The sequence below is a fragment of the Chiloscyllium plagiosum genome, chromosome 3 (genome assembly GCF_004010195.1).
Source record: "Chiloscyllium plagiosum isolate BGI_BamShark_2017 chromosome 3, ASM401019v2, whole genome shotgun sequence".
NCBI lineage: Eukaryota > Metazoa > Chordata > Chondrichthyes > Orectolobiformes > Hemiscylliidae > Chiloscyllium > Chiloscyllium plagiosum.
Window position 1 is genome coordinate 71,116,598 of NC_057712.1, and position 23,481 is coordinate 71,140,078.

Sequence of the window (23,481 nt, forward strand, 5' to 3'; positions counted from 1 at the left end):
CTGCCATCCATCACATACTGTTGCTGTTGCAAATTCCTCATCGCTTCTATCTGTCTCTCCAACCGATCCACTCGATCTGATAAGATTTGCATCCAACAGCATTTATGGCAGATATAATCCGCACTAACCCTTAAACTGTCTTTAAACTCCCACATCTGACATGAAGTACATATCACTGTACTAAAGGCCATTTTTGCTCCTTCACGATCTACAGACCCAGAAAAGCTCCTTCACAATCTACAGACCCAGAAAATAACACTGTCTTATTCCTCTACAAACACTGCCCCAGGTTAAATTAATAGCTATGGCTTATTATTTTAAGTTTAATCAAGAGACTTATCTCCAAAAACATATAATCAAGAAAGAATCCACTATACTCACTACTGCAGCCTTTCTCTTGGACAGACTTAAAACAACAATTAACTTATCTGATTCTGTGTTGTGAACTTCGCCCAATAGTTCCTCCAAGATTAGTTGTGAATTTCACTGTTGTTATTTTTCCCAAATGCACTCCGATGTCCAGTGATACACGAAATCAAACAGCAAAGGTGGTAATTGTGCAGGTTCTCTCTCTCTCTCTCTCTCTCTTGAAGCCCTCAATCCAGATGAAAATTCACCTTATCTATACGCCTCATGATTTTACAAAACTCAATAAGGTCACCTATCAACCTCCTGTGCTCCTGTGAAGTAAGTTCCAGCCTTTTCAGCCTCTACTTATGATTCAAATTCTCTATTCCTGGCAACATCCTGGTAAATTTCTTTTAAACCCTCTCCAGGTGATTACTATCCTTCCTATAACAGGGCGACTACAGCTGGACACAGTACTCCAGAAGAGGCCTCACCAACGTTCTGTACAACCTAAATGTGACATCCCAACTCCTTTACTCAAAGGTCTGAGTGCTGAAGGCAAGCATGCTAAACACCTTCTTAACTTGCTTCTTAACCTTGTTAATTATATGTGACCCAAATTTCATAGAATTATGTAGATGAATCCCTACATCTCTCTTTCTACAATATTACCCAAGACCCTACTTTTAATTGAATAAGTCCTGCCCTTGTTCATTTTATCAAAATCAATACTTCACATTTATCCAAATTAAACTCCACCTGCCACTTCTCAGCCCATTGACCCAGTTGATCAAGATCTGTTTGTAATCTCATTTATCCTTTTTCATTGTCCACTATACCATCAATTTTGGTGTAATCTGCACATTCACTAACTATGTCTCTGATATTCTCATCCAAACCATTTATATAAGTGACAACCAAATACTACCGGATGTTAGACACCAGGACTTTGAAAAATAACCTATTTTTTGCAAAATGTTGATGTCACCTAGATTCAACTTTTGCATTAGTCCAATGTCCCATCAGATGTCCCACAGAAATTAAATCTAATATGTTAACTATAAGTCAATTTCTTTTAATTGTAGGCAGGTTGTGGACAATATCTGGAGATTCACTTTTTCCCCTCCAAATGGGGTGGCATGGTGGCTCTGTGGTTAGCAATATTGCCTCACAGTGCCAGGGGACCTGGGTTCAATTCCTGAGGCAACTCTCTGTGGAGTTTGGATATTTTCCCTGTGTCTGTGTGGGTTTCCTCCTTGTTCTCCAGTTTCCTCCCACAATCCAAACTTGTGCAGGTCAAGTGAATTGGCCATGCTAAATTGCCCATAGTGTTCAGGGATGTTTAGGTTAGGTGTATTAGTTCGGGCAAATGGAGGGGAATGGGTCAGGGTAGGTTACTCTTCAGAGAATTGGTGTGGACTTGTTGGGCCAAAGGGCCTGTTTCCACACGATAGGGATTCTATCAATCAAATACACAGAGGACTGAGTTTTATTGGCCTTTTGGAGGTTGAATCAGAGAGGAAAATACATTTCCTGAAAGAAATTGCTCATCATTCTCATCAAGAGTTTGAAAATCTTACTAAAAATGCAGAGGTGGTTGATGAAGAGGATCAAAGCTAATGATATAGAATCATGGAATCCCTATAGTACAGATGAGACAATTCAGTCCATTGAGTATACACTGATCCTCTGAATACCATCCCACCCAGATCCAAACCTCCCACTTCCCCATCTTATCCCAAAACTGTGCGTTTATCCTAGCTAATCCACCTAACTTGCACATTCCTGAACACTACAAGGCAATATAGCATGGCCCAACCTCCACATCTTCGGACTATTCAATATCTGTTGGAAGTCTGATAGGACACTGGGCTAAGTCCATTGTTGAACTAAGGTGACATCAACATTTTGGAATACATGAGCAAAAATTGTGAAATCAGTAAAACACCACTATATCTCATCATTTGCTTTGCAATTATGAAGTAACAGGTTAGCAGTATCTCTACTGTATTAGCGACTGAGCATGTGCTTTAGGAGAAAGTCATGATGATGTATGATCACATATAACTGGATCCCGTATCTAGTCACATTTACTGCAAGATGTAACTAGTGGGTTCTGCAGGGTTTGGCCGTCAGGTCACAACTATTTACAATCTATATTAATAACTTGAGATAGAATATACTATAGCCAAGTTTGCAGATGTCACTAAAATAGATGGAAAAGTAAATTGCAATAAAAAAAAGTCATTTACAAATGGATATGGATATGTTGGAGAATGAGCCAAACTTTAGCAGCTAGAGTTTAATGTGGATACTTATGAGGTTATTCATTTTGGTCAGAAAAATAAGAAGGCAACTTATTGTCTAATTGAAGAGAAACCCCAACTGGCTTTGGTGCAGAGGGATTTTAGTCTCCTCATGTATGAGTTGGAAAAAACTAGTAGAGGTACAGAAGGCAATAAAGAGGATAAATGGAATTTTAGCGCTCATTGCTCTAGGAATGAAGTATAAAAGTAGAAGTGCTGTTCCAATTTACTAGACATTGCTGAGACACATGTGGAGAACTACGTACAGTTTTCATCCCCTTACATAAGCAGGGTTGTCATTGCATTGAAAGCCAATTTGGAGAACATTCACTAGATTAATTCCAGAGATGAAAGGCTTGCTTTCTGAGGAGAGATTGAGCAGTTTAATAGTCAATACTCACTAGCATTTAGAAGGATGAGATCTAATTGGACTATATCAGGTGGTAAAGAGGATTGACAATGTCGCTATAGAGCAGATGCTTCCCCTTGTAGGGCAATATAGAGCAAGAGGTCATAGTTTTAGGCCTAGGAGTGGTAAATTTAAACTACAAAGGAGGAATATTTACAGAGGAACCTCGAATATTCGAAGGACACAGCATTTCGTTCGGTTAATCAAATTCCGGATAATCGAATGCCAGATAATAAATACAGTTTAGCCAAGCATCGCGATCTTGCGATCTTGCCGGATAGTCCAATATTCGGATAGTTGAACACTGGATAATCGAGGTTCCTTTATACTTGCCTCGTGGAGTTGTGAATCTGTGGAATTCATTACCTCAGAATCCAGAGGACTGGGACATTGAATAAAATTGAGGAGATGGGCAGATTTTTAGCTAGTAACAAGTTAAAGGGTTATGGGGAGCAGGCAGGCAAGTGGAGTTGAGGCCAAAATCAGATCAGCAATGATCATATTAAATGGTAGAGAAGGTTCGATGCAGCTGAACTGCCTACGCCTGCTCCACGTGCTTATGATTGGGTGGGGTTTCAGAGATGTAATCTCTTATATATCGAGTGTTATGATTTGATATGTGCTAACTCTCCTATCTATACCATACATACTTAATATATGTTGTCAATATTCTCTGTCAAGGGTATGGAACATAGGAAAAAGAGTAGGCCTTTCAGCCATTCAAACCTGTCCCGCTGTATGATCATAGCTGATCAAACGCTTCCATGACTTTTCACAGCCCATCCCATAAACCTGCAAACATTGGTTTCCAGAGATCTACCAGTCTCTACATTGAACATAGTCAATGTTCAGACATTTGCAGCCCTCTGTGGGAGAGTATTCCAAAGGTTCACAACCCACTGAGGCAAAATAATTCTCCACCTCTCAGACCTAAGTGGCATCCCCTTATTTGTAAATTGTATCCTCTGGTTCTCGACTGTCCAAAAAAGGTAAAGATCTTCCCTACATTTACCCTTTCTATTCCTTTAAGTATTTTGTACATTTCAGCAGATCACCTCTCACTCTTCAAAATTCTGGAGACATCGGCCTAGTTTGCCAAATCTCTCCACTTTGCCCTATTCCAGTAACCTGGGATCAAGTCTGGTAAACCTTGAGGGCTGTGCCTCCAGGGAAATAGCATTTTTCTCTGAGATAAGGAGGCCAAAACTGCACACAGTACTTCAAGGAGTGGTCTAACCAAGTTACGATACAAATGAAGCAAGACTTCACTACTCGTATACAAAAATCTTCTTTTACTTTAGGCTAATATTTCATTAGCCTTCCTAATAGCTTTCTGCACATGCACATGTATATTATCTTTCTGAGTCTTATCAACAATGACACTTAGGTCCCTTTGTACATCTACACTTTCCAACCTTTTAGCATTTAAAAAATATAGTGCATCTTTGTTCTTCCTACTAACGTGAATAACCTCACATTCTTCCACATTCCATTTCATTTGTCACTTTCTAGCAAATTCATTAAGTCTGTCCAAATCCTCTGAAAGTTACTTTACATCATCCTTACAACACATATTTCCACTTAGCTTTGTACTGTCCAGAAATTTGGAAATACTTTATTTAGTCCTCAACTCCATATTATTAATATGTATTGGGAACAGCTCAGCCCAAGTACTGATCCTTGTGAGACATAACCAGTCACATCCTGTTAATGAATAATTCCTTCTTGCATTATTTATGATGCAAATTTATCCCTTCTCTTAGTTTTCTGTCTGTTAGCTAATTCTTAATCCATGTCAGAACATTACTTCCTATTCATGTGCTTTAACTTTTTGAGACAGCCTCCTGTGGGAAGCTGTATCAAAAGCCTTCTGGAAATCTAAGAATACCATATCCACCAACTCTCATTTCTCAATTTTGTTAATAAGGTCTTTGAAAAGCTCCAACAAACACAATTTCCCATTTGTAAATCCATACTAACTCTGCCCAATCAAATTATTATTGACCAGTTGACTAGTTACTGCATTTTTTATTTATCAGATTCCAGAACCAGGGATCACAATCAATGAATACAGGGTAAGCCACTTAGGATTAGGATATGAAGAAATGTGTTAACCCTTTGCCACAGAAAACAATTGAGGCCAAACCATTGAACATTTTCAAGAAGGAGTTAGATGTAGTTCTTGGGTTAAAGGGTTCGAAGAGTATAGAGAGAAAGCAGGAACAAACATACGTAGTTGGATGAGCAGCCATGATCTTATTGATTAATGGAGCGGGTCTGAAGTGCTGAATCACCCACCCCTTGCTATTTTCCATGTTTCAATGCTAATAACAGACTCTAACATTTTTCCTATGACTGATGTAAGGCTAACAGGTCTTCAGTTCTCTGTTTTCCCTCTTGCTCCTTTCAAAAATAGTGTGGAGACATTTACTACCTTCTAACCCACAAGAATCATTCCAGGATCCAATGAATTTGGGAAGATAATCATCCATTTATCAACCGTTTCTATTGCCACTTCATTGAGCACTCTGGGATGTATATCACCATGTCCCGGGGATTATCAACTTTCAACACCATTCATTTCTCCAATACTATTTTCTTACTGACACTAATTTGCTTTAACTTCTCATTCTTGCTAGGGTCTTGGAGCTCTGGTTCTGGAATTTTTCTGGTATCTTCCCCAATGAAAACGGAGACAAAGTAATTTTCACATTTCTGCATTCCTTTATTTCCCATTATAAATTCTCCTGACTCTGTCATAATGGACTCACGTTTGTTTTAGTGAAATGCTACCTCCCTTTGTACGTACTTAAGCTTTTACAGTCAGTTTTTATATTGTTTTGCCAGATCATATTCATATTCTATTCTCCCTTTCCTTATCAGTTTCTTGGTCCTTCTTTGTTGTAATGTAGAAACCTTCCAATCCTCAGGATCACTGCCTTTTCTACCAACAATAGAAAGTGCTGCTATTTCTACCAGCATTACAAATTATCGCCTTTTTAAACAACGTTTCTTTTAATCTTAAAGAATCCTGAATTTCCTTTCTTAGCTCTGGTTTGCATGAACTTTATGAGTTTTTGCACGTTGAAGGAATGTACCGTTGCTGTAAGTCATGTTCTCGCTCTTTAAATACCATCCAATACCTATGTAAAGTCATGCCTTTTAATATGCTTTCCCAATCCACTTCAGCCAATTTCTGTCTCATGCCCATAATGAGCTACCTCACTTTCAAAATTTATATCATATTGTAGTCACTCTCCCCCTAAATGTTCTTTAACAACAAAATATGTCTATCTTTGATCAACAACCAAGATATAATCTTACTACACCATTGACTTCATCGAGTTAGTCATCATGGATGGAGTGATAGGAGACAAAGATCAGTATGTTTTATTCTACATTTCGTAGACCTGGAGACAAAGTATAATCTTTCTGCAATAATGCTTTGCACAAACAAAACCAAAGGAAAATACAAATAGCAACTAGACCTGGAGTACCTGCTAAGTATTTGACTGATAATGGACAGAAGTTTGCCAATGTTAAGTTCAGAGGCATATATTAGAACATGTATCTCACACAGCCATTGAGTCATGCAGCACGGAAACAGACTCTTGATCAGCTGACTCTTATTTTCAGCAATGGACAGTGTCAAAGGAATGATGGAGTGATGGGTGAAATGTTGGATAAACATGGTTAACTCGTGCAAATAATTCACTCCAGATGATGAGAGAATATAATCCCTATCAATTAGTCTATGGTCAAATTTACATACCATCAACTGTGGTTTTTCATACTCCTGTTCTGGTAAGTATGACAAGCAGTTCATTTCTTGTTGCACATTTGTTCTGATTTCTGGTCTCAAGAAAACTCAGACAGCAACATTTGAGATAATTCCATTCAGAAGATTCGTGGCGAGCGTGGAGATTGCCAAGACCCTGTTAAGCAAACAGCTAGCAATGGTAAGATGGAATTTGTTAAAGACAAAATCCAAACTGTTGCTTGTAGAATAATTAAAAAACACAGCGGAAGTCAATCACCCCATTGTGTCTATGCTGTCATCCTGTGAGACGAACTCAGCTAATATCACCTCCCATACTGCATCCCTCCACCACTTTTCCCCATAGCAATTCAGGCTTTTCTCTTCAAATAAGTCAATTTTGAGAACCATGCTTGAAATTTCCTTCCCCCAATCCCTCCAGCAGAACATTCCAGAGTGTATCGACTCACTGCAATATGAAAACATTTCCTCATCTCACTTCTGGTTCTTCTTGCCAATCAGTTTAAAATTGCGGCCTTTGATTCTCAACCCTTCCACCGATTGGAACTATTTCTACCTATCTACTTTAGACAGGCGTCTCATGGTTTTTAAGACCTCTATCAAATCTCATCTCAACCCCTCCCTATACTAACAAGAACAATCCTAATTTGTCAATATATTCATGTAACTCGTATCGCTCATCCTCAGAACAATTCTTGGAAAAACATTTCTACATCCTCTCTCATGCCCTAATTTCCTTTCTTAGTTGTAGTACCCGGCTTTGGATTTAATATGCCTGTTAAGAACAAACCAACATTTTATAAAAGTTCAAATTATGTCATTGTTTTTGCACACAATGCCTCGCCACTTGAAAGAATCCTGCATGCATCCTTCTTAACCTCCACTGCCAGCATCAACAATTTGTTCTGTACACCCAAAGAGCTATCTGCTCCTGAATCTACTTAATAATTATACCTTTTACATGATGTTGCCTTTCCATATCTTTTTAATCATTGCATATCAATTCACACTTCACCAAATTTAATTTTACCTGTTACATGTTCATCCATTCCATTGGTTTATCTACATCCTCTCGAAAGTTATCACTTTTCTTCTCACAGTTCACAATGTTTACCATATGTTAGAATTAATTACAAAATCCTCAGATTCCAGGAAGTTGATGCAAGTGAATACGTGAATTTAGTGAAAACCTTTTTTTCTAAATCATTGATGGGATAGTAGCATTGCTTGATGGGCCAGAATGTATTGTCTGTCCCCAGTTGCCCATCAGAAGGTGGTGGTGAGCTGGTTTCTTGATCCACTGTAGTTATCTGCTGTAGGTAGACCCACAATGTCATTAAGAGTGTGTTCCTCTGATCTCCAGCATCTGCAGACCTCACTGTCCCCGCAATATCATGAAGGAGAGTTTCAACACTTGGACCAAGTGGCGCTGCATAAACTGCAATATATCACTAAGTCAGGATGGTGAGTGGCTTGGAACGGTATTTGCAAGTGCTGGTGTTCCTGTGAATCTTCTAGATGAAAGTAGTCATGAGGTCAGAGGGTGAAGTCTAATGATCTTTGGTGAATTTCTGCATTGCATCTTGTAGATAGTACACACTGCTGCTGGTGAGAAGGAAGTGGATGTTTATGGATGTAGTGTCAAGCAAATGGGCTGCTTTGTCCTGGATGGCGTCAGCTTCTTGAGTGTTGTTGGATGCACACTTATCCACATGAATGAAGGGTAGTTCATCACTTATCTAACTTCAAACTTGTACATGTTGGATAAGTTTTCATCAGTCAGGAGGTGGTTGAAGAATTGTTCAGCTCTATCTATCACTTGTTGTTTATGCTGTTTAGCATGTAAATAATCCAGATTTGTAGCTTCACCAGGTATGCCGGGGCTGTTCCTGGTATGCCCACCTACACTCTTCATTGAACCAGAGTTGATCCTCTGGCTTGAAGGCAATCGTAGAGTTGGAAATATGCTGGGCCATGAGGTTACAGATTGTTTTAGAGTACAATTCTGCTGATGATGGCCCACAGTGTCTCATCAATATTCAGTCTTATGTTGCTAGATCTGTTCAAAGTGGATTCCATTCAGATTTGAAGATGCCGGTGTTGGACTGGGGTGTACAAAGTTAAAAATCACACCAGGTTATAGTCCAACAGGTTTAATAGGAAGCACTAGCTTTTGGAGTGCTGCTCCTCCATCTGGTGGTTGCAAGGTATAAGATTGTAAGACAATCCACTTATACTCCGCAATCACCTGATGAAGGAGTGGCGCTCCAATATAATCTGGTGTTGTGTGATTTTTAACCTTATCCCATTTAGCACCATCAAAATGCCAAACAACACATTGGAGGGTAATCTAAATGTGAAGACGGGACTTCTTCTCCACAAGGACTGTGCAGTGTCCACTCTTACCGATACAGTCATGGACAGATGCATCAGTGGCAGGCATAATGGTAAGGATGAGGTCAAGTATGTTTTTCCTTCTTGTTTCCCACCTGCTGCTGATCTAATCTATTAGCTATGTCCCCTTGGACACAACCAGATCCATCAGTAGTGCTGTTGCCGAGCCACTCTTGGTGATGATGTTCAAATCTCTACCCAGAGTACCTTCTGCACCCTTGCCACCTTCAGTTCTTCCTCTATGTGTGGTTCATCATGGAGAAGTACTGAATCATCTGCCAAGGGACAACATTACGTGGCAATCGGCAAGAGGCTTCCTTGTTCATATTTCACCTGATGCCAGGGGAGATGTCATGGTATTGGGAATCAATTTTGAGGATTCCCAGGACCGTACTCTCTCAACTGTGGCACCGCTTCTGCTGGGTCTATCCTGCTGGTGGGACTCGACATAGCCAGAGATGGTGATGTCTGGGACATTGTCTATAAGGTATGATTCTATGCATATGACAATGTCAGGCTGTTGCTTGACTAGCCTGTGAAAATACTCTCCTAACTTTTGCACGAGCACCTAGATGTTAGTAAGGAGGAATTTGCAGGGTTGACAGGGCTGTTTCTGCCCTTGGAGATTCCTGTGCTTAGGTTGATTCCAGATGTCCATTTGTTTCATTCCTTTTTTGAGACTTTCTAACCATTATTACAATTGGCTTGCTAGGCCATTTCAAAGGGCAGTTAAGTGTCAACCACATTGCTGTGGGTTTGGAGTCACATGGAGGCCAGAACAGGTAAGCATGGCAGTTTCCTTCCCTAATGGGCATTAGTCAACCATCCTGAGGAATGGAATACAGAAGTTCGAGGGCATACATTGGCCATCTGAAAGATCATGATATATGACAGAGATACAAAATCTGTTGAATTGCTCAGTGTGAGTGTTTGTGCAACATATGCTTAGGAAGAGTCCAATCACTGAAAAACTCAAAGACATTTGGGAAAACTCAGTGCCAAGTTCTCATTTTGGTTGATTGTTCAGGGTGATAACCAAATGATGAGGTCCATGAACTGACACAATAGGGTGGAATTAATTAGTAAGAAAGCAAAGATCCAGAAATGACTTTGAGTCAGAAAGCTGTCAAATAGCTTTCAGTAGTGCAAGTCTGATATCGAGCAGTGGAAATTCCAGCATTTGTACATATGGAAGTGGAGGCTGCAATTAGACAATGGAATAAATGTTCTAGAACAGTTCATTAACATATTTCTAAGCAGAAGCATTCATGAACTTGACTGTCAATATACTTGAAAATAATCCAGTAAGCATGATAAAACAAGGGGAGTTGGATAGTTGGAGAGATAGGAGTTTGTTATTAGGTATTAAATAAGGGCCAGCCAATTTTGTCACATAGTAGATTTGGGTTGGAAATGTCCTGGACAATGGTTTTATGAGGCAAAAGCAAAACTGGTTGCTAGGGTTTTTGAAAGCAACATGGTAAAAAAGATACAACAGTGAACTCGCCCACTGGTGGAAAATTAATCCTGAAAATCCTTTGAGCTCTTTTGACCACATACTCATGGGAACGTAAATCATAATCAACTTTTTTTGCAGTATTATCATTTCAGAGAGAAGTGTATTTGAAACTGCTTAAGGAGGCAGCAGATACAGGAGGAAAATCATGAAAATTAAACAAATAAGTGGAATATTATTGGGCTGTGAGAAATATGGATTGTGGTGAGATTTTTGGCTGAATCCAACAGGAAGTCTGGCAATGTCCATCTCAACATCAGGAGCATTGTGTTCCATCTTTTATTCTTTTCACAAGTGGTTGGTGAGTTTCTAACTAGGAATTGGTGAGTTGCCAATAAGGAGGGATTTTGCTCGTTAAGTGCCTTGTTTACAGCCCAACTCACCTCATTAATATTTAGCTTTCTATGTTGTCCAACAGTCCAGCCATCGAGAGAACTCGATAAGGAAACGACAGAGGATACTTGGCAGATTCAAATCACTTTGAATGCTGCTTACAATCAAACTGTATCTCAAGGCAAAATCCACAGGCACCAGCCACACTCACCCCTCATTCACAAACAGCAATTGGCATCTATCAGCCACTCACAATCAATATGGCCCCTTTCTAATTCATTGTCAGTGCCTCCATAGATTTGCATTGCAGGATGCACTAGTAACTAGCATGGAAAGGCTGCAGCAGGACCCTTTATGTGAACAGACAAGACCCTAGTACACAGATTGGAATAGGCTACATCTCACGGCTGCTTGCTTACACTCTTCACTCTCACTCACTTAGTGTCTACCCATGTGCTTTCCTCATCTATGCATTGCCTTGCCATGCTGTGCCTAGTAGCGCAGTCTCATGACCAGGTAGTCTTGCTGCTCTGCAATCCTCAGTCAAAGTGGCACACATTTTGCTGTGCAGTAGTGTGTTTCATCAACTTCATGACCTGTTCCATGTGCTAGCAGCTCACAAACACACAGCCTACACACCAGGCAAGCTGCCACATCTCAACATCTTAGGGGAGTGATCTTCAACAAAGTCCACAATGGTGCCTGTCCGTCAGGGGGTCCCAGCACACAGTAAGTCAAGGCCAGCCTCCAGTGCCATTACAGAGGATTAGCCATGGTCAGGTGTTTGGTTGGTGGGTTCTCAGTCAGGGGCTCCATACCTCTGCAGTCTTGGGTGTGTTAGACCTTTGGCTCCATAGCACCTAGTCATGGGAGTAAGGTTATTGGGATTGGGGAGATACACAGGCACCAGTCAGGGGGCAGGCACTTCATGCCCAGAACTGTCCTATTGGGTCACTCAAGGGAGAAAGCCGCTGTCAGTCCTTCAAATCTGTCCACAGAAACTAAGGAGAAAAGGGCTTGTGGGGCTTGGGAATAATGTCAGTCATTGCTTGAATGAAACACAACAAGTCATTCTCCACAATAAGGGCATGCAGGCTGAGGGAAAGGGTTTATTACAATTGTGAAGGTTGGGGCGGGGGCAACAATATCTGCAAAGGAGGATAACGTAAGGCATGGCTCAAGAGAGGGTAATAGATGGGGATTGGGGGAGGTGGTGTTCATTCACATAGGAGCATTCTGTCCACATGGGGAAGCACTAATTGATCTCAACTGGCATGACCACTTCATTTGCCAGTTGTTTGGGAATGATGGGAAGTGCTGGCTTATGTAGATAGGTTGGATAGGGACTGGAAGAAATAATGCCACAGAGTCTGGTATCCCATCACCAAGTCACCCTTTATTTACATGTGGAGAGTCCTTGACACTGACCCAGCTCCCTCAGAGCCAGCTCTCAGAGTGAACACCATGTCTGACACTTATCTGTCAGCCATGGCTCCCTGACTGGAACAGATTAACAGCCCCAAATAGGGAACTCATATTCTATGAGGTCCACCTGGCTGACTTTATTACACTCACTATAATCGAGCGGTGTGGAGTCTGGGATTTATGGGATGGCCTCATAGGAAGGGGAGTGAATGTTTGAGAGCTCACCCTCACATTCCAGCTGCTGTCTTCTATCATGCTGTATATTGAAAGACAGCAATGGGAAAGCAAAGATTGCAACAACTCTCAGAGTGGATGGGTGAAGTGACTCAACTTGCGAGGGAGGGGTCTGCAACACCCACCAATATTAGCCCTTGAAGGGAAAGAATATTGCACACAGACCATGTACTGTACAGGAATTACGGTTTCTATTTCCTGGACATCCTGTTGCATTGTTTCCGCTTTGTGCACTGCACTTCCCTATGACAACTCATTGACAGAATAGAAATGTTACTTAAATGGGGAAAGTGTGAGAAGAAGGGAAGTGGAGTTGAGGATTATAAGTTCAGCCATGACCTCAGTGAATGGTGGAGCAGACTCAATATGCCGAATGTACTACATCTGTTCCTAAATCATACAGTCTTACCATCTGATGGATAGCAGGGTTAATATGGAAGTGGAATGGAGAATGGTACTTACTTGGTTTATGAGACATGGATGACTCGCTGCAAGAGTGTTCCCGGACTCAGGGAGAGTGATAGAGTCTGAGCTTTGCTGGGAAGTTGGTGCAATAGCAGCGATAGAGGGTGCAGAGAGAAGATTATGGCATTAACATCGGTGCAGCAAGGAGCACCATTGAACTACTTTCCACACTCCTGGACATTTGTTCAGGCTGCAGAAAACGCACTGACCTGGGTGGTGACCTCAGACAAGGCCGACACTCCCCTGCTTGTCCTCTAGAAAGGGGACTCTTTACCTTTGCACCATTCCATCGACCGGGACCTCCTGGAGAAATGAGGTGCCAAGTTTCTCTTCACCATGTTTTGATTCTGCATGTCAATAAGCAGGGCATTCTCAGAGTGCCAGTTCTTGACCAGGTTTACAGTGGCCTCTTAAAGATGGGGCAAACTCAAAGGAAGCTGGTCTTTTGGCAATATCCATTATGTGACAAGGAGTTCTGGAATTGGCATGTGGTATGATGAAGCCAGCATCACACGTGACACGTGTCATAGGGGCATGATAGAAAATTAATACAGTGTGTTTGGTAAGATACGACGAGAAATCCAGTTAGGTCTTGCATCAGTACTTCCTGCCAAAACGTTGCTGCAACTTAGACTTGACCAAAAAAAACTGTAGGACTCAGCTCTATGAATGATGCTTCCTTGATGTGGTATTTTTCACTGAGATCTGTTTTGCTGGAAATGGGTTTGTTCAATTAAAACCAGATTTTGTAATGTTTTATTGGCATCATGAAGGAAAAGCTTTCAGGCATCTCCATGATGTATAGAAATGATTCCTTATGAGGTGATATTGCAGAATCGGTGAAAAATGTTCTTAATAAGATTTTAGTAAAATTTAAAATGATGTGTCTGACTTAGTGAGCTTTAAAATTTATTGGTTTATACATTGAGTAGAGTGTGCTGCAATTACTTTAAATCGATGATCCTACAAATAGAGCATTACTCCCAACCTAGTTAATCATACAAAGTCATCACAGAAAGTAAGTGTTAGATTTAAAGAAGAGCTACACAAATTTAAAGAAGTTTGATTGGGGCAGTTGAACTGACTGGTCACTCAGATGGGTTCTGATGGTTTTGATGTCTGGGAAAAATATTGTGATGCAACACCATAATCTGAACCTGTCCTATGGGCAAATACACATTAATTTTAAAAGAAAACTGGACAAATATCTGCTTATTATTCCATGCTTAGGTGACCCAAAGAACATGAAATTAGTCATTGTTAGTGTGGTTTTGCATGCTAATCTTTCATACGGGCTTTATAGTACAGTGAGTTTCACACAACCTTTTTATCGGTGAGGATATAAAATGGTGTCACATGGCTTAAAGAGATACAAGAAAGAGTTGTATGAAGTATCTTTTTTACTAAAATTCTTTATGAAAATAGTGGATATAGGATTTTAAGATTTTAAATGAGATTGTATAAAATGGGTGTACCGAAGATAGTATACCTATTGAAAGTTATGTATGTAATCGTATAATATTGTTCATATTCAATCTAGATTAGATTCCCTAAAGTATGGAAACAGGCCCTTCGGCCCAACAAATCCACATCAACCCTCTGAAGAGTAACCCACCCAGACCCATTCCCCACATTTACCCCTGACTAATGCACCTAACACTATGGGCAATTTAGCCTGGCCAATTCACCTGACCTGCACATCTTTGGATTGTGGGAGGAAATTGGAGCATCCAGAGAAAGCCTACGCAGACACGGGGAGAATGTCACAGCTTGGAGAAAAGTACAGGATGGCATGGTGGCTCAGTGGTTAGCACTGTTGCCTCACAGCTCCAAGGACCTGTGTTTGATTCCAGCCTTGGCCAACTGTCTGTGTGGAGTTTGCACAAGGGGTAAAGTCCAACTTACTCCAGAGGTGTGAAATAATATCTCTGAACAGGTAGATTAGAAAATATCTAGAGGAAAGGAGTTCTCAAATTAAATGTTAAATCATCAACTGTCTGATCACTTTTCAAAAGTAAATGCATGAACAAGGAAATAGATTGGAATCCTCGAGGTGGGAGTATCTCAGTGTTATACTTTGTACAGATATAAAGATGCTGGTTTTAATTTGTTTGAATTTTTTGTTGTACACATAAACTATAACTTACACAGGGAGGGAAGAATCTGTTAAGAGAAAGTTAACTATAGGCAGACGATGGACATTAACTATATTTACATGCGCCCCAGTTAATGTACATAGACTTCATCCGATTGTTGAACATAGGAAGATCTGAGTAGGCATGAGTCCCTCAAGTTTGCCCTGCTATTTAACTAGATCTTGGCCAATTTCCCACATGATCCTGTATTCTTTGACGTTATCAATGTTCAGAAATCTACATATCTCTGTCTTGAGCATATTCAATGATTGAACCTTCGTAATCACTGAGGTAGATGTGTAAAGAAATACCTCTGAGTAAAGAAATACCTCATCCTAGGAGTTCAGGTACATAATTCCTTGAATTTTGGTTAAGAAGCCATTTAGCACACTTGCCTTCATTGCTTAGACCTCTGAGTATAAGAGTTTGGAGTCATGTTGAGGTTGTACAGAATGTTAGTGAGACCACTTCTAGATTAGAGTGACTAGCTTTGGTCACCCTATTATAGGAAGGATATTATTAAGCTGAAGAGGGTTCAGAAGAGATTTACCAGGATGTTGCTGGGAATGGAGGGTTTGAGTTATAAGGAAAGGTTGGATATGCTAAGACATTTTTCACTGGTGCATAGAAGGTTGAGGTGTGACCTTACAGATGTTTATAAATCATGAGTGGTATAGATAAGGTGAACAAAAGTGTCTTCTCCTGAGTGTGGAAAATTTCAAGACTAGGAGTCATATTTTTAAGGTGAGAGGAAAAAAATTTAAAAAGACTTGAGGTGCATTTTTTTTTACAGAGAGAGTGGCTTATATGTGGAATGAACTTCCAGAGAAAATGGTGCATGCGGGTAGAGTTACAGCGTTTAAAAGACATTTTCATAAGTACATAAATAAGAACTACTTGGAGGTATATGGTCCAAATGCAGGCAAGTGGGACTAGTTTAGTTTGAGGTTATGGTTGGCATAGACTGGTTGAACCAAGGGGTCTGTTTTTCCACTATATGACTCAATGACTGTCAGTCATTTATTCTCTGTTCCCTGGTTCATAACTCACTAGCCACCAGCAGAAATTCTTTCTGCATCCACCTCGTCTATCTTTTAAGAATTTTGCACTTTACTTTCTTAAAAGATCATGTCTTATTTTTCTAAACCATCTCAATCTCTTCTCATAGGACAGTCCCATGATCTCAGGAAACAGGTTGCTGAACCTCTGCTGCATTTCCTTCATGACAAACATATCCTTCCTTCAGTAAGGAGACAAAAACTGTGCTCAGTACTTTAGATGCAGTCCAATCGAGGTTGTATATAACCAAAGCAAGATATTTGTTTGTTTCTGTACTGGAATCCTCTTGCTGAAAATGTCAAACTACCACATGTTTGCTTCATAGTCTCCAGCAACAAAAATTTAGTTTACAATAACTTACGAACAAAAAAGCCAGGGCATTAAAGCCTCCCAGTCCCTCACCATTTCAGAAATGCTCTGCATTTTCATTCCTTGCACCAAAGTGGATAAGCTCACATTCATGCTCATTATGTTAATTCTGCCATGCTTCTGCCCACTCACAACCAATCGAAATACACTCTTTGCATCATTCTCACAACATACGTTCTCTTGTAGTGTTGTATCGTCTACTAACTTGTAAATATCATAGTTGTTTCCCCAACTCCAAATAACTGAATTAGATTTTGAACAGCTGGGGTCTAATCTCTAATTCATGTAGCAACCCACCAATTACAGCTTGCAACCCTGAGAAAGATCCATTTATTTCTAAGCTCAGTGCCAGAGATGAGCCATTTAAGACTTGAAATATTAACTCTGTTTGTCTCTTCACAGATGCAGCCAGATCTGCTGAGTTTCTCCAGTAATTCCTGGTTTGTTTCTCATCTCTGTTTACTTTCTAATAAGCAATGCTCAATTCATTACAGTGTATTATCCCCAGTCCTATGTGCTCTAGTTTTTTTCGAAACCTTTTGCCCAGGACATTATCAAAACCTTCTGAACATCGAAATACACCATTATCTATTGAACCCCCTGACCTTCCTTATCTATGCTACTAGTATTATCCTGCAAAATCTCAAAATATGTTTGTTAACTATAATTTCCCTTTCATAAATCCTGCTCAGTAAGTACCTAATTATTATGTTATAATAATAGTCTTTTATAATAGACTAATATCTTCGTACTACTGATGTTGAGCGGTCAAGTATGTAATCCCCTGCTTTCTCATTCCTGCTTTTCTTGAACAGATAGGTTACATTTGTAAACTTCCAAACTGAAGGGCATGATTCCAGATTCTATAGAATCTGAAAAGATGACCACCAATTGAGTTAGGGGGTACTTACATGTCTTCTGAAGCTATATAAATAAGTTATTAGAATTGAGTAAGGATTGGCTCCAGTTATAAGCTTCATCAATTGGCTTTCAGGTATATAACACATAGCTCTCTGTTTTCAGCATTGCATGGACTCATGGCAACCTTCTTATGATGCATAGGAATTTGTCACTTCTTCACACTCCACAGGGGCTTGCCGCAGTACTCTATGTTCCTGTTGTAATTTGTCATTTTGGTCTCATTTTGTCTGTGATTCAGTGAAATGCACTTGTTTTTCAGTATTTTGCCAAGATTCATTTAGGCTTTGTACTTTTGTCAGGGGTCGCCATAATTCAGCATGACATTCTGGTTTCTCACAGTGACTTGCTGGAAGCTCATTTTCATAACAATCCAACAGTAAACTTGGGATGTTCTAGTTTTAGTGAAGTCAGTTTCATGAAAAATAAGAATGGATGTAACACTTGCTTACATCATTGTATTGAGTTCATTAGCCCCTCAATCCTAGGAATTGTCATTCTTATATTTATCAAATTACTTAATGTCAATGCTCTTACTTCTCCTAATATCCCATGCCACACTCAATTTGAAGAAGTGGTCCATGTTCTGATTTTCTGTTTTGTTTTACAGCAGTTAATCGCAATTTCACACCACCCTTGTTTCTCATGTAATTCAATTCACTTCCCTTGTTTCACAGTAAAATGTAATTTAACTCTTGCCACCTATAAAGCGAAATGCAATTCTTAGAACTGTTTCCATTTATTTATTTGACCAAAGCCTCAACAACAGTTTCCACGGATTGTACAACATTGCTCCTCATAGTAACTTTTTCACATTTCATGATTTTAATTTCACTCAAAAATAGTGAAATGACCTCAAGTAAGTGAACAGTATAAGCACTGGAAATGGTATCAACACCCTTGGTATATGAAGGTGAGCCTTAAAGATGGACTTTAATGGTCAGTACAAAAAATGAGTGGTGACAATTTGTACCCATTCACTAATCAGATGCTGGAGTAAGCTTTACACTTCAGGTTGATTCTACCTAACAGCAAAGTGAATTAGCAATAAAATGTACAGCGTGTGTGCTGTAAGTGATTGAATTTGTTTCAAGCGGTGAAAGGCATGTTTGTGACCAAAACAATGTTCACTAAAACATATGTACAAGTATTTGAATTTTTTTCATGTTCAGAATGTCAAATAATCTGGTCTGAATTACCTTTGAACAACTTCATATTCATCTTTGCAGCATATGTCTCTTTCATAACTGTCTTTATGTAAAAGTGCACACAACAGGAAGAGGCTTTTAAGACAGCAGATCTCGCCAAAACTTTGACATTCTTGCTGACTCAATGGGAACAATGGCCATGTGGCCAATGCACCAAAGAACATTTGATCTTTGTACAGCAGAGCCCAGCGTGAGTCACACCTTTAAGAAAGGAAAAGGCAAACCAAGAAGGTAGAGAAAAAGAAACCCAAAATTTAAATAGCTGATCAAACTGCTTATTCATATGCCAACATTTTAAAACCCGATGGTCTCATACAGCCACATGTCAATGCATGTTTTAAAATAAGGTGTAGTTCTGATGAAGCACACACTTTGTCATAAACTCTCTTCTCTTTCCACTCACTAACTAACCTATATGTTTCCAATATGGTGGTACAAAAGGCTCAGGGTTTGTTACTGAATTATCCAGATCTCTACACTAATGATTCAGGCTGAGTTCAATCCCACCACGACAGATGTAGAATTTCATGTCATTCTATTTAATGAACTTAGAAAGGGAAAATCTCGGGCCGAAATGTACACATTTCTGGCTCAGTGCCAGGTTTCAAGAAGATTTCTCTCTGTGAGACCTAGGGGTGGGTGGTTGATGTTTCTTGTCACATTTCGCCAAACTTGCCTCATTCGCTACTCACACTGCTCCTGTGATGCCTCCCTGCCCCCATTTGATGCTACCACTCACTGTGCTTAGAACAACTTGCCACTGCCCAGAATGGACTGGCATCCTTAATGCTGATACTAGTCCTTAAGAGTCTGCAGTGGACCCAGACAAACACTGCCAGCTGGAGTTGCTCTGCACCATTCCTGACATTTTCCCAAGACATGGCAGACACGGGACAAGGGAAAATTGGTGCCCCACTTTGTGGGCAGGCATCTGGAGGTGGAATGTCCTCTTTGCCAGCCCAGTAGAGGGAAGTGCTGCCCCAACTGTCCAGAAATGAAGGAAGGAAGATATGATCTTCACCACTCGATCAATGTAATTGTGATCATTTTCTCCCCACCACCTCAAATTCATTGTAACTCTGCTATCATACCCACCTCCTACCAAGAATTATGCTCTGTCCCTTTCACTATTGCCTGCAATATCCTCCCTCACTTGCTTCATCCAATTAAATCCCCAATTGCACTAGTGCTGCATGATCTTGGTGCTGCCTCCCTGCTCCTATCCATTTTCTTCTCCTGTAATATCCCCTCCCTCATTCCTGGGGGAAAGCAGCTCACAATAAGGCAGAAATAGTCAGGAAAATGGTGTGCTACCTGATATTGGGCTCCAATCCCTTATATGAAGAAGATCCTGACTCAGACTGCCCTGAGCAGCTGTCTGACCAAGCATTTGGTTTGCTATCAGAAGCATCCCTTGACCTACTGTGCCCAGACCCCCTTACCAAATGCTATCTCCCTTGACTTGATCAAGTGCTGCTGACAAACCTGCCAAGCTTCTGGCTTTGTTAAGATGCAAGGCAACATAGCAGGACTGTAGGCTCACAGGTGACTGAGGGGCAATGTGAAAAGCGACAATGTGCAAAAAGGCAAAGCAAGATAAGGCAATGATGCTGTTAGCATCCAGGTAGGCTCAAAAGCCAGGTGCATGAACATGAACACACAGTATCCTTGCTGCAGCATTACAATGGTCGTTGCAGATTGTGCCCCAAGGTGCGGCATTGAAGTGCAGAAATGGATCAGAGATACACCATGAGGATCTGGTTAGATTGCCATATTTCAGGTGCCAGTGAATGAGCATTGTATGTAGTCACTGTGTGTGGAGCTTGCCCTGAGATGTTGGTAATACATTTGACTTTCAATTGCCCTCAGAAATTGTCTAGCACTCTGTTCAATTTTATTCAAGTTGACTCATCAGCCTCATCTCTTGACAACACTTAAGGATGAGCAATAAATGCTGCTGTACTAGTGGCAATTTCATTCTATAAATGAATAAAATAAATCCTCTTTTATTTCTGATTTCAGAAGTCCGCATTTATTCTATTCTTACTTGATTTAGTTGTGTAAAGTAGTTAGAATGTTTAATTGCCGGAAATGTATTATATCTTAAATGTGACTTGATGAAAAAGAAAACACAATTTCAATGTATTGTATATTGTACCATTCAATTAAATAAAGCCCGGAAAGTTATGTCTCTTTTATGAATAACATGAACAATTAATGGAAGATTTAAGGAAAAAAGGGAACTTGTTGTTTCTGTTATGCATTGTGGTAAATAATCTAGATCTGGCCTCTATGTTTTTGATCATGCACCAACAAGCTCTTAATACCACAAATGATTAAAGGCTGTTTTCTTCGAAGCAGATGTCGAGTCTCCCGTTCTTGCCATCTGGGGACAAAAGGACCATCAGTTCTTCTTTATCTGGTGCTTAGATTTACTCAATTTTCTTAAATTGGTTTCATGCTATGTCTGATGATGTTGAAGCAGGGGAATAACTTACGTTTTCATTTGGTCAGCAGATGTTGCTACAGCAGATCTAATGGCTGCCTACATATAGCTTTCGAAGGCAAATTAATTGAGATATAAATTTACTCCTGAGGGAGGTGAAAACAGTAGTTTTTAATTATTTGTGCTAGCATTGACATTATCAGACTTGCTTGTGGTAGAGCACGTTCAACTAACGTGGCACAGTGGCTCAGTGGTTAGTACTGCTGCCTCACAGCGCCAGGGACTCAGGTTCAATTCTGGCCTCGGGCGACTGTCTGTGTGGAGTTTACACATTCTCCCCATGTCTGTGCGGGTTTGCTCCGGTTTCCTCCCTCTGTCCGAAAATGTGCAGGTCATGTGAATTAGTTATGCTAAATTGCACATATGGTTAGGGGGAATGGGTCTGGGTGGGTTACTCTTTGGAGGGTCAGTGTGGACTAGTTGGGCCGAAGGGCCTGTTTCCACACTTTCGGGAATCTAACCCAATCAGTTGCACATTTGTCAACTGTGAATATAGCAACATTGCAGCTTGATTACTTATCATGCTTTTTAATTTCAATTGACTGTCGCTAATGTTTGAAGTTAGTGATGATCTTTGTTGCCATAGTTAGGGTTCAACAATGTTTTAAAATAACAAATACTAGCTTCAGAAATTTACTGGAACCAATGAGACCGCCTGAATGCAACAATATACAACCAATGAACTACAGCGATTACAGAGATTTCCTTTGGTTTGGACAGAAGGAAGCATTAACTAAGAAATTGATTTGAGGGAGAATTTACTTCAAAGTACATTAAATTAAGATTTCCAAGGTTATGACACTGAGACAATATTTATCTCTCAAAAGGAGATGAATTCGGATCAGCTATAAAGTAAGAGTGAAAAAGTTTGAAAATAACACCAAATCATCCATTTCCAATTTTAACAGAAGGAGCAGAGGAGCATATAAGGAGACTGGCCAAACAGTTAGTAAAAAGTTTAAGGAGTCTGCTTGCCCTCACTTTATCAAGCATTTTGTAAAATTTTAAACCAGTTTTGATTTTGGAATCCTTATGAGTATTAAAAAAGGCAAATGGATTGCATGCAGAAATGCTAACAATTTTCCAGCATGTTGTCTTTGGGTCTTAAAAGAACTGACTGCTGAGAAAGTGAGAGCATTGCTGTAATATTCCAAAATACCCTGGATTGGAAATAATGAATGCAATTCTTCTATTCAAGAAAAGGAGGGAGATAGAAAGCAGGTAACTACATGCACTGGACTAACATCTGTCATAATGAAAAGAAAACATAGAACCTTTTATAAGGAGGTTATAGCAATGCACTTAGAATACCTTAATGAAATTAGGCAAGTCAACATAGTTTTGTGAAAGGAAATTCATATTTGACTGATTTATTAGAAACTTGCAAGGAATTATCAAGCAATGTCAATAAAGGGAATCTGCAGATGTGTCATAGAGTCATAGTAGTGTACAGAATGAAAACAGACCCTTCGGTCCAAAACGTCCATGCCACCAGATATCCTAACCTAATCTAGTCCCATTTGCCAGCACTTGACCCATATCTCTCTAAACCTTTCCTGTTCATATGCCCATCGAGATGCCTCTTCAATGTTGCAATTGTACCAGTCTCCACCACTACCTCTGGCAGCTCATTCCATAGACGCACCACCCTCTGCGTGAAAAAGTTGCTCCTTAGGTCTCTTTTATATCTTTCACCTCTCACCCTAAACCTACTCCCTCTAGTTCTGGACTCTTCCACCGCAGGGAAAAGACCTTGTCGGTTTATCCTATCCAAGCCCTTCATGATTTTATAAATCTCTATAAGGTCATCCCTCAGCTTCCAACACTCCAGGGAAAACATCCCCAGCCTGTTCAGCCTCTCCCTATAGCTCAAATCCATGTGGTTGGATTCCAAGAGGTATCAGACAGGTTGCACAATAAAACAAAACATCATGGAGAATGGAATAGCATATTGGCATAGATAAAGGTTTTGTTAATGCTAAAAAAGCAATGGGGAGCGATAAAAGTGTCATTCTCAGGATTACAACTGCAACTGATGGAAAGCTATAGGAATTAATCCTGAGGCCACAACTGGATAA